Source organism: Mastomys coucha, unplaced genomic scaffold (assembly GCF_008632895.1).
Source record: "Mastomys coucha isolate ucsf_1 unplaced genomic scaffold, UCSF_Mcou_1 pScaffold14, whole genome shotgun sequence".
Lineage (NCBI taxonomy): Eukaryota > Metazoa > Chordata > Mammalia > Rodentia > Muridae > Mastomys > Mastomys coucha.
In genome coordinates this window covers 123,428,516-123,443,423 of record NW_022196896.1, presented here as the reverse complement: position 1 = coordinate 123,443,423, position 14,908 = coordinate 123,428,516, and the positions used below count along the sequence as shown (strand labels likewise).

The 14,908-nt window shown below is 45.1% G+C and overlaps 1 protein-coding gene and 1 long non-coding RNA gene across 5 annotated transcripts in view; one reads left to right on the top strand and one right to left on the bottom strand.

Moving 5' to 3' along the window:
* Window positions 1-4,138, bottom strand: part of CUNH5orf30 (chromosome unknown C5orf30 homolog) — a 19,196-nt gene extending 15,058 nt beyond the window's left edge. Inside the window, exon 1 of one of the 4 annotated variants that reach the window (XM_031368570.1) lies at window positions 3,953-4,138. The gene's annotated coding sequence lies outside the window, so the exon portion shown is untranslated. Of the gene's footprint in view, window positions 1-2,778; window positions 3,810-3,952 lie in introns of those variants that run through there. The other 3 variants (XM_031368573.1, XM_031368571.1, XM_031368572.1) reach the window with 3 other exon arrangements.
* Window positions 4,139-4,188: 50 nt separating this feature from the next.
* On the top strand, window positions 4,189-6,863 carry LOC116088830. The gene is made up of 2 exons (XR_004118031.1): window positions 4,189-4,500; window positions 6,420-6,863. It is a non-coding gene; the product is annotated as an uncharacterized LOC116088830 (long non-coding RNA).
* Window positions 6,864-14,908: the final 8,045 nt, after the last annotated feature.

Sequence of the window (14,908 nt, the reverse complement as noted above, 5' to 3'; positions counted from 1 at the left end):
ACCTGGTTAAATCCTCACTCTAAATTGAAAAGCAGAGGAGCCTTACAGCAATTACCACCCAGCACTGAGCTGCGGAAGAAGTCCAGAAACGCTCCATGATTTTATAATGAGCAGAGTGTAGTCACTGATTGTCCCTGGTTTACACTGCCGAGTCAAAAATAGAGCAGATCCCACAACAGTGAGCCAAGGTGAGCCAAGCGCAGGAGCATCTTCCCGGTCCTCATTCTCACTCCTGACGCTGCTGTTTGTGTGTAACTGAGCTCCATCAAGCCACAGACAACCAGGAAGAGGCAGGTGACACAGTGAAAACAGAGACAGACAGAAGCACCGCTGAGCCAGCAAACAGTGTAGCTGCACACCTCCTGGAAGACCACCTGGACAGCAATCTACTGCAAAGTTATAGGAAAGCTCTCACGACCATCTCCCAAAATAAAAACTAAAAGCTGTAATGAAATCACCCCAAAACACAACTTTCAAATAAAGCCATCTAACTTTAGAATACTTTAAAAATCTAGAACTCCCGAACACTATTGTTTTATCCTGGCATTTGAAAACTTTGACGTGAATGGGAAAGACAGATGTCAAATTCTTTGGACATAAAAAAAAAAAATACATCGGAAAACAGACTAAGGTCACTGAAGCTAAAGCTTTGAGATACAGTGTTTCCAAAGCAGAGAGCCGAAACAAACAGAAAGCTCCAGGGCATGACTCTGTAAACAACGTGAGACTTAAACATGGCCAAATGAGGCCAACTGCCCCTGGTCAGGGAAGCCACAGAAGGAAGGGAAGATGTCTGACAGCGATCCCAACGAGACTCCACAGTCGAAAAGTTTAAAGCATGAACCAGTAAGTGATATGCATCATCACAATTAATAAGGCCCTTCAACAAAGTACTACCTCACTCATTTATTCCCTAGCATGACTACATGTGGAACCTCTTGAATTCTCAGGTTTCTTAGGCGATAAACATACCGTTACCATATCCCAACCTAGAAAACAGCAAAGAGGTGTGAGTTTCATAACGGAAAAGAAATCTTTCTATTTCTGTACTTTGGGAGGCACATCCAAGAAGCCACTGGCTCAATGGCATATCCAGCTATTCAACAGTACGTGAAAGCAGTGAGGGCAGGTTCACAGGTCTCAGTAGCAAACTGGAGCACCACCCACCACCAGTTTTCTGTTTTCCCACAAAACAAAGAAAGCTTCATGTGGAAATGTTCAGTTCTAAACAAACTCTTTCTTCTTAAATACCTAATCTGTGTACTTCATGCACACACCCCAGATCTACTAATTAAAAAAAAAAAAGAAAAATACAAAATTTTATCACTCTATGCATATATAGGGGGCAGAGACCACAGGCCAAGGGAAAGTCCATGTCAACTGGTGAAAATGTTTTGTAATCAAAATATTTTCTGCTCTCAAAGACTACTCTAAAACAAATAAATAAAGGACCAACACACTCCTCAAGTAGAAAAACACTGAACAGAAATAAAATGGTTCAGCTGCCAGACAGATGAGAACACCGAATGAAAAACAAACTTGCTTTGCTGAAGCCACGTGCTCTCACCATGGAGACCACTTGCAACCTGATTACCTTTCTGTAGTTTGTAAAAATCCAATCACTAAGGGTTGGGAAGGGCAGTTATAAAGTGCAGTGTGACTTTTTAAAAACCTCCTATGACCTTACCAACAAACGGCCAACCTTCCCAGCACGGTAAGGCCACCCATAATTGGTTCAGAAAGCCACAAATGTGTGTGTGTTCCTCTTTCTAGTATCAGTTCTCTTAATAGCAGGTCCCTTAAAGAGCCCAACATCCATTTGGTTTCCATCTCTGCTAATTAAAATCAAGCCCGCGTTTCTACAGTGCACTCACTCGGCTTCACTCAAACATGTCTGACAACAGTTGGAACCACAAGTGTTCTGGCAGTCTTGACAAGAAACCTGCCTCTTCTGGACACATAACCACAAAGACACAGGTATCTTTGAAGGTGATTCACCTTCCGGAAGGAAAGCTGACAATTGGGTATTCATTGGGAAAATAACCGAGATCTCAAATCAGGAAACAAAAACCTATACAGTGTTTAGAAACTAATGTTCTCATCACACCAATTACTTTTTAAGACAAAAAATGTTAAGTTACTCTTCGAAACTATGGTAACACATAAATGGGGCTAATTGGCTGTTAGAAATGCCAATGACTTCTCACACCTGAGAGACAGCGCTAACAGTTCCACTTACCACTAAACATATCAAAACCACATTTTATGCACCAATTCTTACCAAAGTTGAGTAGTCTCGGTGCTCATGAACGCTTACATTTATCTCATGCTGTCCGTTTGTTTTTTAATCCAAGGTATCATAAGAACACCCAAATCAGCGGAATATTCATTAAAATAACCTAAGCATACCCCGGAGCCCAATGCTTCTGGGATAATAAGTAACTACGTTTGGAACTAATCGGGAAAATAAACTCTGTGAAAGAGTCTACCTCGGTGCACCACCGTAGAGCACCCCGCCACCTGAAATTATACAGTGACATTCTGAGGAAAGACAACATAAAGCGAAGTTTAGAAACCTCAGAGATCTTGTGCAGCTTCTGCTCTTTCGGCTAGGAGCCGCTCACAGGGCACAACGTTGCTGTGTCCATAATCACTCCTCTTGGAAGGATGAAAAAGTTCAGCGCCAGGATCTCCAGTGTTCCCAGCGGCCCCCACCCCTTTCACTTACACACACACACACACACAAAAACCCTGGTTCTGAAGAAATCCTCAACCCACTCGAAGCAAAGCGGCGTGGGCGGAGAGCCCGAGAGTCTCTAGTGAGCCAGACACTTGCCAGCGGGGAAAGCACGCGGCCGTCCTTCCCTTCGCGAGCTGGGTTCCTTCCTGGCCGAGATTTGCAGATTCCACCACTAGAGCGACTTTGGCAGCTTCACAATGGGCCGCTTCTCAAGGGTTGAGCGCCGGCCGCCGCCAGGCGCCCTTTCCTGGGCTTCCCACCCGCCCCAAAGTCCAGCCGCGACAGGTGGGGCGAGGGCGGCGGTGCCCGAGACATCTGCCGCCTTAGTTTCTGGCCAGCGCCCGGCCGCGAGCCCCAGTCCACCGGCGCTTCTCTCCGCCAGCGCCGGTCCGCCTGTCCGTCACCCGCCGCCGCACCGGCCTTGGCCTCGCCCGCGGGGTGCAGCGCGCACAGGCGGCCGAGATAAGGTCGCCCCGGGGCTGTCTCCCGCCGCTATCTGTAGCCCGCAGCCGCGGCTCGTACACCGTTGGTGGGGCCGGAGGCGCGGCGAGCCGGGCGAGCGCTACTTCTCAATGGGCCTCCCCGGGCACTGCGGGGAAGGGCGAGCCGCCGGGCTGGCGCGCGCCTTACGCACCCAGACTTCCGCACCTCGGCCCCGCGGGAGCGTCGCTCCGGGTCGCGGAGTCCCCGCACCGCAGGTCGGCGGCGAGCGCAGGCCCTCCCGCCTGTCCGTCCGTCCGTCCGTCCGCCCGCCCGCCCGCTCGCCGCGCGCGCACCGGGCGCACGCCCCCGCACACTCACCCGCGCCGCACACTCCCGCGTCGCCGGCCCCACCCCTGTGCCCAGGAAGCTGCGGGCTCTCGCACCCGGCTCGGGCCCCACCCCAGGCTCCAGTCGCCACCACCAGCACGCCAGCCATCCGCACCGGGGCTCGGGGAGCAGCCCCGATCGCAGCCCCGGTGGCACCGAGGCTGCGCAGCCGGCCATCGCCGAGGCCGGCGCGGCGCGGCCCGGGGCTTCCCGGCGCTGCGCACACACCGCGCGCCCGGCCGGGACACGAGGCGAGGAGGAAGGGGCGGCGCCGTGCCTGCGGCTGGCACGGTGGCTCGCCGACTGGGGCACCCACACTCCCGCGCGTACCCCACCCATCCCCGCCGCCACCTCTGCAGCACAAAAGGTTGCAGGAGGAGTGGCGCTCCCCGTCCAACCTACCGCTCGTCCAGGGTTCCGCCGGCTCCTCTCTGGCCCGCGGCCGCAGACCCCGGAGCCAAGGGAGGGCGAGGCGCGGGGCTGCGGCGCCGAGGTGTGGGCAGAGGCCGCCAGCCGAGCCAGCCGGGTCCCCGCTGCTCTCCTACCACGCTCGGCGCCAGCTACGGCCCGCCGTAGTCCCGCCTCCTCCCCCGCCTCCGCCCGCCTGCCCGCCTCCTCCCTCCGGCTGCGGAGGCGAGGCCGGGAAGCGCAGAGCCCGCCTCCTGCGCCAGGCTCGCACGCTCGGCTGGCGCGGGGCGGCTGGGGAAGGCGCTGGGGCCCGCGTGAGATCGCAGAACCCGAGGCTGTTGCGGGCACGCCAGGCGGCGGCGTGAGGCCACACCGCTCCCGGATCAAAGCCGCGCGGGCCGCCCGGGGAGCCGCAGCTCGCAGGCCTGGCGAGGCGGACCGTTCCCGCAGAGCCGTGTGCTGAGCTGTGTGCGGATGGCTGTGATTTTTGAGTTCCTGCTGGATCAGAAGTTGAGGAGAGCAGAAGCCCATGAAGTTACAAAGTATACTATAATAATAATAAGAAGAATGTCAACAACTAAATTTGGGGGCGGGGTGAAGACCAAATTCTGAGTCACTTGTTTCTCTTCTCGTTTCCTTCCTCCCTTCCTTCCCTTTCTGTCTTTGACAAGGTCTCACTCTGTAGCCAAGGCTGGAGAATTAAGCTCCAGAGAACCCTCCTGCCTTAGTCTCCAGAGCGCTAGGATTACAGGGGTGAGGCGCCATTCCAACGAGATTTTTTTTTTTCTCAATCCATATGCGTCTCCCCTGCCGAAGTGGTTAAACGCAGCATACAAATATTTGCTGATATTTATTTAGCTCTGCATGCCAACTCCTTTTGACGCACATTCCCAGATTTTCAGCTCTCAACTGTTCTAATCCACAGGTTAAAGACAGAAAACGTGAGTTACTTCCTTAAAGTCACAGGCCGATTATATGGCTGAGCTCGTTCGTGCACTTATAAATTGTAATTTTAGGTTTCTTTGCTTTGTGTGGCCTTTATCTGAACATAAAGTCATAAGTTTCATCTAAACTAATACAAACTTAAAGCAAATAGTTCTTCTTCTAGAGTCTATATATGTCCCCAACAATACCAAGGTCAGTAAATATACTCTGGGTCCAAGACATGGCTTCTGGTTATTCTGTAACTGAAGGACACATACTCAGTTGCCTCTCATGTGCTCTTACGTAAGTGTGAGAAAAGGGAAGGAAGAGGCCAGATTCATGAATGTTCTCAAATAGTTACTTTTCCCTCCAACATGATATTTGCGTAACTTATCAAATAGAGATAGAACCTAGTGCAGATATTAAACACTCAACTGAGTAGATTTTTTATATTTCTTTATTTGTTTTGTTGTTTTGTGGCTTCCCCTCCCCCACCATGGGTACCTTGGTAGAAGGTACTCAAAGTCATTTCAGATTTGAATGTTTGTCACAGCAGCGTATGCTGATGTCCATTCTTGTAAAAGTACCTCAGAAACATTATAGTTTATTTCAAGAAGCTTAATTTCATTTTACCCGATCTGAACTCATAATTTTTTCAGGAGAACTCCTTGTAACTTGGCCTTTGTTCTGAAGTTTTAGCCATGTTCTTTGGCCAGAAGCAATAAAATTCTGACTAGTCTCTCTGTTCGTTGGGCAAGCCTTGTCTCCAGCTGTCTCCCACACTAGGTAGTGCCCCATGTTCCCTGAGATTCTTCACCCAATCAAAAGTGAGGTTAGTTTTTTAGTGTGACAATGAATACGTAAACCAATTCTCTAGACCAGCATAGCTCACAATAAGTTTATATGAGGTTCATGATGGTTATGTCTAGAGACTGTCATATTTAGAATATGTGGAACCCCTCAGGATGGTGGCTCTGTGCCTATGAAAGAAGAAAGCAAGATGAACACATTTTGCAAAGCTTTTTGGGTGTTCTATTAAGAAAAAGTTAATCTGGAAAGAAAGAAAGAAAGAAAGAAAGAAAGAAAGAAAGGAAGGAAGGAAGAAAGGAAGAAAGAAAGGAAGGGAGAAAGGAAGAAAGGAAGAAAGAAAGAAAGAAAGGGGAAGAGAGAATGAAAGAAGACAGACAGACATGCTTTAAAAAGACTAGTCCCAGATGTTAAATTGAACTTGTAATCCAAAAGGCCTTTCAGAACCTGGGGCTCAGGTGCTCCATCTCAAATGCCACCTTTGTGGTTATATCTTGGCCTTGAAATATCCTTCCCCCTTACCCCCCCCCCAAAAAAAATAATCGCTCCTCAAATGTCACTTGTCTGGGAAGAATTGTTCATTGATGGATTACCACTTAGTAAACAGCCAGCTTGGAAATACAGGACAAGTAAACTTAAAAAATAATAATAAATGATCAAAACCAGAAACTATAATAGTAAGTATGCAAGAAATACCACATCACCTTTTTTAAAACCACCTTGTTTCCAGCAGGGTGCCATGAGAAAATACAGGCCGTGGCCATGGCTACCAGCACCTTCACTGAATGCAGCAAAGGTCTCAGAGGCTAAGCAGAGGTCTCTCCCAGTGAAGGAGCTGAGTTATGAAGTATCCACAGCCCCTACCTGGAAAATGAAGGCAGAGGCTCCTGGGGTCAGGGGGCCCCACGGAAGCAGAAGGTAACTGGAGAGGAGGCATCTATGACAAGGAGAAAGGGAAGTGTACCATGGTACACTCTCTCCTGCCCTGATGCTCACAGGAGCCCTTCAGACTATCTCGCCTGTCAGTCATGCATTTCCCTGGTCCGTTCCAGAAGGCCACCTGCAGCCGTGTATCACAGTGTGCATTTCCATAGATGCGATGGCCCTGCCTCAAATATATGACCCCTTTCTTTCAGTTCCCCCCGACTGCTGAGATTAAAGATGTGTGCCACCATGCCTGGCTCTTTCCCTCTCTACACTACCTAAAGCCAAAGCAACACTGAGATGCGGAGCCATGCTGCAGAGCATCCCACATCCTCAGTCATTCATCTTTAGGACCCTGTGGTATCCTTAGAGCTGGGTCTCAGGCTACAGCATCCCGGGACGCGCTGCTGCTCTCTTGTCCTCCTTTCAAGCTATAAGAAAATCTCTCAGAAATGCCTTCCTCTTCCTTCTGTCTTTCCAGTTGCTTTGCCAACCTACTCTGTTCGGTTTCTGGGATACAAGCTTTGGGCAACTTAAGGCCATAAGAGGAAATATCCTGTCACATGAGGATAAGCCCAAAGGGTGTGTTGGGAGCGGGGGTGGGGGGGAGGTGCATAAACTAAGGCTTCAACATATTATCCATATTGTAAGTAAGACGTGACAATCGTCGTGGACCATATTGAGGAGGGGAGCACAAGGAGCTTGGGTGAAATATGTCAGAATTGTTGACCAAAGCTATCAGGCATGAGGTAGGAAATTTGGGTGCAAGCTAACGTGGGCTGACAGGCTGCCCTTCAGCTCCCGTTAGACAGTGTTCAGTTCACGCCTGTATCTGACCTCTTGTCGCTGCAGTAGGGGCACATTCACCTCTGCACAGAGCGGTCTTTACTATCGCCTCTCAGCCAGACTCATCCCTTGAGGTTGATAGTGTCCCCTGAGGAGTTGTCCTGATTCCTGACAGCGTGTGCTCTTTCACCATCAAACCTCTCCACAGGGTGATTGGCAGAGACTATTTCTCTATGCTGGATGGTCTCTAAGATTTACATTGTAGTGTTTAGTCAGAGCTAGCTTATTTTTAACAGATAGGGATGGATGACCCCAGTGATGCCTTCCTGGAGTTTTTAGCCAACTCGGAACTTTGTGTTGCTCTTTCTGAAAAGCCAGTTCCTAAGACATCGGTAGTTTGTAACCAGCCATGGGGAGGGCATTTGCAGGAAGGGGGTTAGTAAGTCCTGTAAGCAAGACCTCAGGGCTTCCCACCACTCTCTAGCATCCCTAGATGCCAAGAGTCTGTTTATAAGCCAACCTCTGGATAAAGATCAAAGGGTTCCTCCGGTGACCTAAAAGTAGGTCAGATAATTAAAACCGGCAACAGAAAAATACAGAACCTCATGGTTTGCATAGGAAAGTCTAATTCTTATTTTTTATATAAAAATGATAAAAAGCCAAGCTCTAGAGGCACACAACTTTAATCCCAAGCACTCACAAGGCAGAGGCAGGTGGATCTCTGGGAGTTCCAGGCCAGGCTGGTGTACAGAATGAGTTCCAGGTCAGCCAGGGCTATTACACAAAGAAACTGTGTCTGGAAACAACAGTAAAGATAGAAAAGTGTAGCAGAATTTTCCCTGTCCAATCAATATAACAAGAAGCCTGTGATTGGACAGGGAAAAGGGAGGTAGAGGTAAGAGTTTCAGGGACAGAGATGGAGATTGGTAGAGAAAGAAGGAAGGACGATGGAAGAGGAACAGGTCGATGCAGATTCTGAGTGGCTTTAAATAGCCTCAGGTAGTTATGATTATCTTATAAGGGATAAATAATTACAGGACAATTTGTCTTATTTAGGTGGGCAATTTATACCATCAATTGGCTCTGAAATTATTGTTTGGGCATCTTGAGAATTGAGCATGTATTGATATATAAATCTGATTAATGGGCTGGAGAGATGGCTCAGTGGTTAAGAGCACTCACTGCTCCTCTGAAGATCCTGAGTTCAAATCCTAGCAACCACATAGTGGATCACAACCATCCATAATAAGATCTAATGCCCTCTTCTGTTGTGTGTCTGAAGACAGCTACAGTGTACCTACTATAAAAAAAATAAATAAGTCTTAAAAATATAATAAATAAATAAATAAATAAATAAAATCTGATTAATTATAAGCTTCTAGAGTTTTGATTTACTGGGATAAGGGGATTTGTGACCGTTGACCACAGGGGATGAATGGCTGACAAGGTACGAGTGGCCCTGAGGCAGGCAAACCAGAGAAGGGAAGAATGCCAATTGGGGCTAGCCAAGAGGCAGTGAGACCCCTGGGCAGAGAGTAGCTGGGTGTAGTGTGGGTCCTTGCGGTTCTTTTTTAATATTTCCCACAACAGGAAAGAAAAGAGAGAAGGAAACAAAAACAAATGAGAGAAATTGTTGAAACCAATAAGAGATATCCTTGCTCTGACAGGAGGTTGCTGTGGGAGTACAGTTGACCACCATGGCCAGCTTCCGAAGCCTCTGAACTAATTCATGTGTGTGTGTGTGTGTGTGTCCCCTACACACACAGAAGCATTTGTTACAAGCCTTCAGAGAACTAATCTTTGGATTTTGCTAATTAGCTTTACTTCTGCTGGCCTCCGTTCCTTAGTGCATAATTCTGAGGTCAGCGATAGAGTTCTTACTACCCTGCCTCAAAACGAGTGAGAAAGAAGACAAAGGCGGAGTCAAAGCAGAGCCATGTTGTCTCTACAGATCTGGGAAACACAGTTTAGTGTCCAACAGCCGGATCTCTCAGGATGATAATAAACAACACTGCACCAGACAAGGCTCTTTAAAGACCACTTAAGGATCACCGTCTCGTTTGCAGAGGACCTATCCTCTGGAAAATGTGGGACCAAACGAATTGAGCCAAAATGATGTAATTCCCCATCAGAATTCTTTTCTTGGGAAGCTAGGGATAAGTGGTAGAAATGGATCTACCTTCATGAGAGGGAATATTCACAGAGAGAGCTAAGAACATCCAAACCCATTCCCATTCTAACTTATGGAAGACACACTGTGTGCCGGATCTGGAGGCACAGAGAGAAGACAATGTCTTGCCCCAGCCCGAATGAATTTAAGGCCGACTAAATAGGCAAATGAATAACTGTGGAATTACAATTTGGTTGCAAAACTGTCTATAATTCTGTGATTCTCTGAGGATATGTTTATATGGGAAAATAAGGCTTAGAATTTCAAATAATTGATGCATAAATTTGCAAAATTTAGTTCCATGTTCAGCTGAGGAGAAATTTCTGAAATTTCCCACTCTGGAGCCTGATGGTCATAATATTCCTGCCACGGAAGTTAACTCAACGAAGTGTCATCATTATTAGGGTTCCTTAATTAAGATGTGTACAAACTGCTGTCACATTTTTTAAAAGTTGCTAAAGAATGAGCCTGGAAATATGACTTGATTTTCTTGTTTCTATTAAAGAACAGAAAGAAATGAATTCTGAAGACATTTCAAGTAGTCAAGAAAATTATGTTTGTTTATTTTTGTTGATCTACAGTTTTTTTTTCTAGGAAAATTTTCTTGCTTTTTTTTTTTTTTTTTAAGTAAGCAGCATGCTCCTCTAAACTTGTTCTGACTCTCCCCAGATACCCACAAATCATCAAATGCAGACATTAACTGAAGTGCACAAAAACTGGACAGGCACTAAGGCTGTCAGGCACCAACTTGTCTGAAAAACACACCAACTAAGGGACCCAACATGAACTATAAAAAAATTAAAGAATTTCTCCTTCAGGGAAAGACCTGCAGACAACATCAGGACATTCATTGACACTGTGAGAGGGAAATAGGGGCCAGGCTCTCTATCTTTAAGTCTTGGAACATACAATGCATTGTCATAAAGAAAGAAAATTTAGTGGACCCCAAAGGAATACCTCGTACTGCTGATTTCTGTATTGTGAAATATGGTGGTTGAATTTAATATTTGGTAGTATTTTACTGAAATAACTGCAATGAACTGACATATGTGATGCCATTCATTGCAACATCATTATGAAAGAAAAAGTTTATTTTTATAGGGGTCCAGCTAAAGAAATAATGATATTTACTTTCATGAGAAGATGGGTGTGTATAAAGAAGAATGAAGCTCAATAATAATGGAAGTATAAAAAACTCTGAATATGATAATAAATAAACAAACAATAAAATAGTGTTTTGTATTATATCATTATCTAAAAACTATCATCAAAATAGTTTTCTCTTCATTGTGGTTAAAATTAAGTGAAGCAATTTGTTAGGGAAGATGAAGTGGATGGATTTTTTTTTCCTACAAAATAAAATACGAAATTCATGACATTATATATTAAACAAATACAAGAAGACTGTTAGGCCTATAAAGGAACACCAGTTATGGATACTAGAAACCCACCCCATACTTGCAATTGTTGATTCCCAGGATTTTTTTTTTTAATGTATCACATACCACAGAAATGATGTCAGAAAAGATAATGGCCTAGAAATATCAGTGGGCACAGGTAGAAAAGAAAATACTGGGGGCTGGAGAGATGGTTCAGTGGGTAAGAGCACTGACTGCTCTTCCAAAGGTCATGAGTTCTAATCCCAGCAACCACATGGTGGCTCACAACCATCCATAATGAGATCTGATGCCTTCTTCTGGTGCATCTGAAGACAGCTACAGCGAGCAAGTGGGGCCAGAGCAAAAAGAAAAAGTGTCTGAAGACAGCTACAATGTACTTACATGTAATTAATAAATCTTTAAAAAAAAAAAAAGAGCACTGACTGTTCTTCCAGAGGTCCTGAGTTCAATTCTCAGTAATCAAATGGTGGCTCACAACCATCTGTAATGGGATCTGATGCCCTTTTCTGGTGTGTCTGAAGACAGTGACAGTGCACTAACATACATAAAATAAATAAAATCTTTAAAAAAAAAAAGAAAAGAAAAGAAAAGAAAAGACTAACAAAGTCCCATTCCCTCTAACCACAGGGCAAGGGGAAGAACATACTAGCAACACAGAGACATTCCATAAATAACCAGTCTACTCCAACAAAACTTTGATTGATGAATTAGTTTTAAAACTGTTTCGATAAGCCACAGGAGCAGAGAGCAAGCAGGGAGACTGGAGCCTCCCCTTTGCTGGCTGTGAGAATCCAACATCCACAATCTTAGCAGTGTCAATGAAGGTTACATGAAGAGCAGAAGGTGCCCTACTCCCTACAGCACCAGGGGCAGACCTGGTAATTCCATACCATCTGAACATCCATACTGTCTGGCATCTGTATGCAGAGCCTCCTCCTCCCCCTGAGTTGGTACCATGAGCCTGGTGGTGCTAGCCTACGGGTGATGGGGAACAGTAACGAAATGATTCTACCCATGTGGTGTCAGTTGTAGCAGTCACAAACCTCCCCCCATTAGCTCCAAGAAAGACTTCGAGAAGAATCTGAGTGTGTCTGTTGCTAACTGAAACTTTGTTTCCCTTGACAAGGTGAGGTACAGAGAATGGATAAGATCAGAAGCTTAAACACAATCCACAGTCACACAATGTATGTAAAAGTGTCAGGTTTAAAGGTATTTGTAGCAAAACTAGAAAATGCCAAGCTGAGTGATATACAATCAATAGGAGATAAGATATGTGCTGGAGTCACCGCATGGATTTAAAAGTAGTCTTCATAAAAGGTTTTTAAACAATTACCAATATACTTGAAATGGATGAAAAAAATGATAAACTGTGGTGCAGAGTCCCTGGGGAGGGGGAATCATACAAGTCCAGGAGTTTGGTGTCAAGCAGGGCAGTAGAGGAAAATTCCACATTTACCATCAAGGAAGAGGAGGAGAATGGGAAAGAGGAAGACAAAGAGAAAGATAAAAGAAGAAACGATCCAGCAAAGAGATAGAAGATAGAAGGAAAACCGAAAAGATGTTAGAAATTAAAAAGTATCACGATAAACAAAAAGTTTTCAGTGGTTGAGTTTATCAGTACGACAGAGATGACTGAGGAAATCATTAACAAATAGAATAATTTGGAATTAGAAACAGTGGAAATGGTGCAACCTAAATAATGGAAAGACGATAGACTAAAAAATAAGTAAGTGGAATCTTGGAGACCTGTGGAACTGTGACAACACATGTAACATCTCTGTCTCCAGAGTCTTAGCAAAGCAGAGCGGGGGGGGGGGGGGGGGGGGCAGTATTGAGAGAGATAGCTTTTTTCTTAAGGACTGAAGACTTCCCAGATCAGACAGACACAACCCTGAAGTGTCTAGAAGCTGAGAGAAGTCTGGAGGAAAAGCCTAAAGAAAAACTGGAAAGGACATATTAGAAACCAACTTCCGAGAAAACACGGATCCAGGAAACCTTGCAACAGGAGGGAACGTTTGTTTCATTGTAGCAGAAAATCACTTGAGTGACAGGAGCCCTTGCAGGGGAAGCCGGGGAAGGCAGCAGAACATTTCTCACGCCCTAAAAGAACAGAGCTGCCATCCCCAAATCCTATGTCCAGCCAGAATATGTTTCAGGAGTGACGGGAAAATCAAGATGTTCACAGGTAATATAAACTGAAAGACATTGTTACTGTCTGACAACCTCCCTTCCCCTTGATAATAGTTTTAAGGAAAATTTAAATAGAAATAAAATAACATTAGGAACACTAGCACACTAAACAAAAAGGGCCGGGGCGAGGGGGGGGGGGGAGAGATTAACTGAGAAAATTCATGGGTATTGGCACACAGATTTTCCTTCCTTTTTGCATTTTCTAAATAATCCTCCACAAGGGGAGAAAATATTATAACATTTGTTGTTATTCTGATATACATGCATTGTAGATACTTTAGCTATTAAAAGAGGGCCAGGGAAATAGAAAGGCTGCTAAATTGCATTTTAGCAAATGAAATGCTGGCACCACTGGTGCATACACCAGTATTGTACATCAACAGTGTATATTGAAATCAACCCCTCAAATCTCTCCAAAGGGGATCGGCTGTAAAAGCACCATAGATAAACCACAACGGGATGCTAAAATACCCACAAGTGATACAGAAGAAAACAAAAAGGGGAAGAAACACCAAGGAGATCATATCAAAAGTTAAGATAGCATGATTAAACTCCAAGAGATTGTATGAGTCAGGGTTCGCTAGAGTCACAGAACTTATGGGTAGTCTCTATACAGTAAGGGAATTTGTTGATGATTTACAGTCGGTAGTCCAACTCCCAACAATGGTCAGCAGCAGCTGTGAATGGAAGTCCAAGGATCTAGGCGTTGCTCAGTGCCACAAGGCAAGCAGGTGAAGCAGAGAGTAAATCTTCCTTCTTCCAACGTCTTTATGGAGGTCTCCAGCAGAAGGTATAGCCTAGATTAAAGGTGTGTGCCACCATGCCTGGATCTGGGATTTGCCTTGTCCCAGATGACCTTGAACTCAGAGATCTCCTTGCCTTAGTCTCCTGGGATTCATAGCCACTATGCCTCAAGACTCCCAGGCTAAGATCCAGGTCAGACACTTGTATCTCTCAGCCTCCAGGTTAGGATCACAGGTGAGCCTTCCAATTCTGGATTGTAGTTCATTCCAGATATAGCCTAGTTGACAACCAGGGATAGCCACTACAGAGATCAATAATAATATTAGGTTTAGTTTTTAAAGTATTTAGTTTTTAAAGTAATAGTTTTACAGTATGGCATCTATAAGAGAATAACAATTATAAGATGCACGTAGCTTAAGGACAAAGGATAGAAGATAGATACATCATCATACAAACTGTTGAGGGAAAAGTCAGAGTAGATAAATTAATCTCAGGTAATATCAGCGCAAAAAAAAAAAAAAAAAAAAAAAAAAAAAAAAAAGGCCAGAAGTGGTAGGGATGTTATATAATAAAAAGGTCAATAGAACAAGAAAACCAATATATGTGCATTAAACACCATAATTCAGTGCATACAGTATAAAACATAAAGAACTGGAGAAGGAAAACATAACTGTACAATGATTGACAGCTTTAAAACTACTCTTAACAGATGATAGAACAACTAGATATATCAGTGAGAATCAATTATACTATCAACCAACAGGCTCTAATGCATATCTGTGGAGAGTCACCTAAGAACAGAAAAATGCCCACTATTTATAATGACCCTGCAATGTGAAGCAACACATTGTTCACCCTGCTTCACAGAAGAAACTTCAGCAAATAACAAAAGAAAATAAATGATGCAGATAATAAAGTATGGAGAACTCATGAAAATCAGTGTTGGACGGTGACCGTAGCACTGCACACGTGCATTAGGAAGGGAAGTGCCCTCCTCGGGGTGGT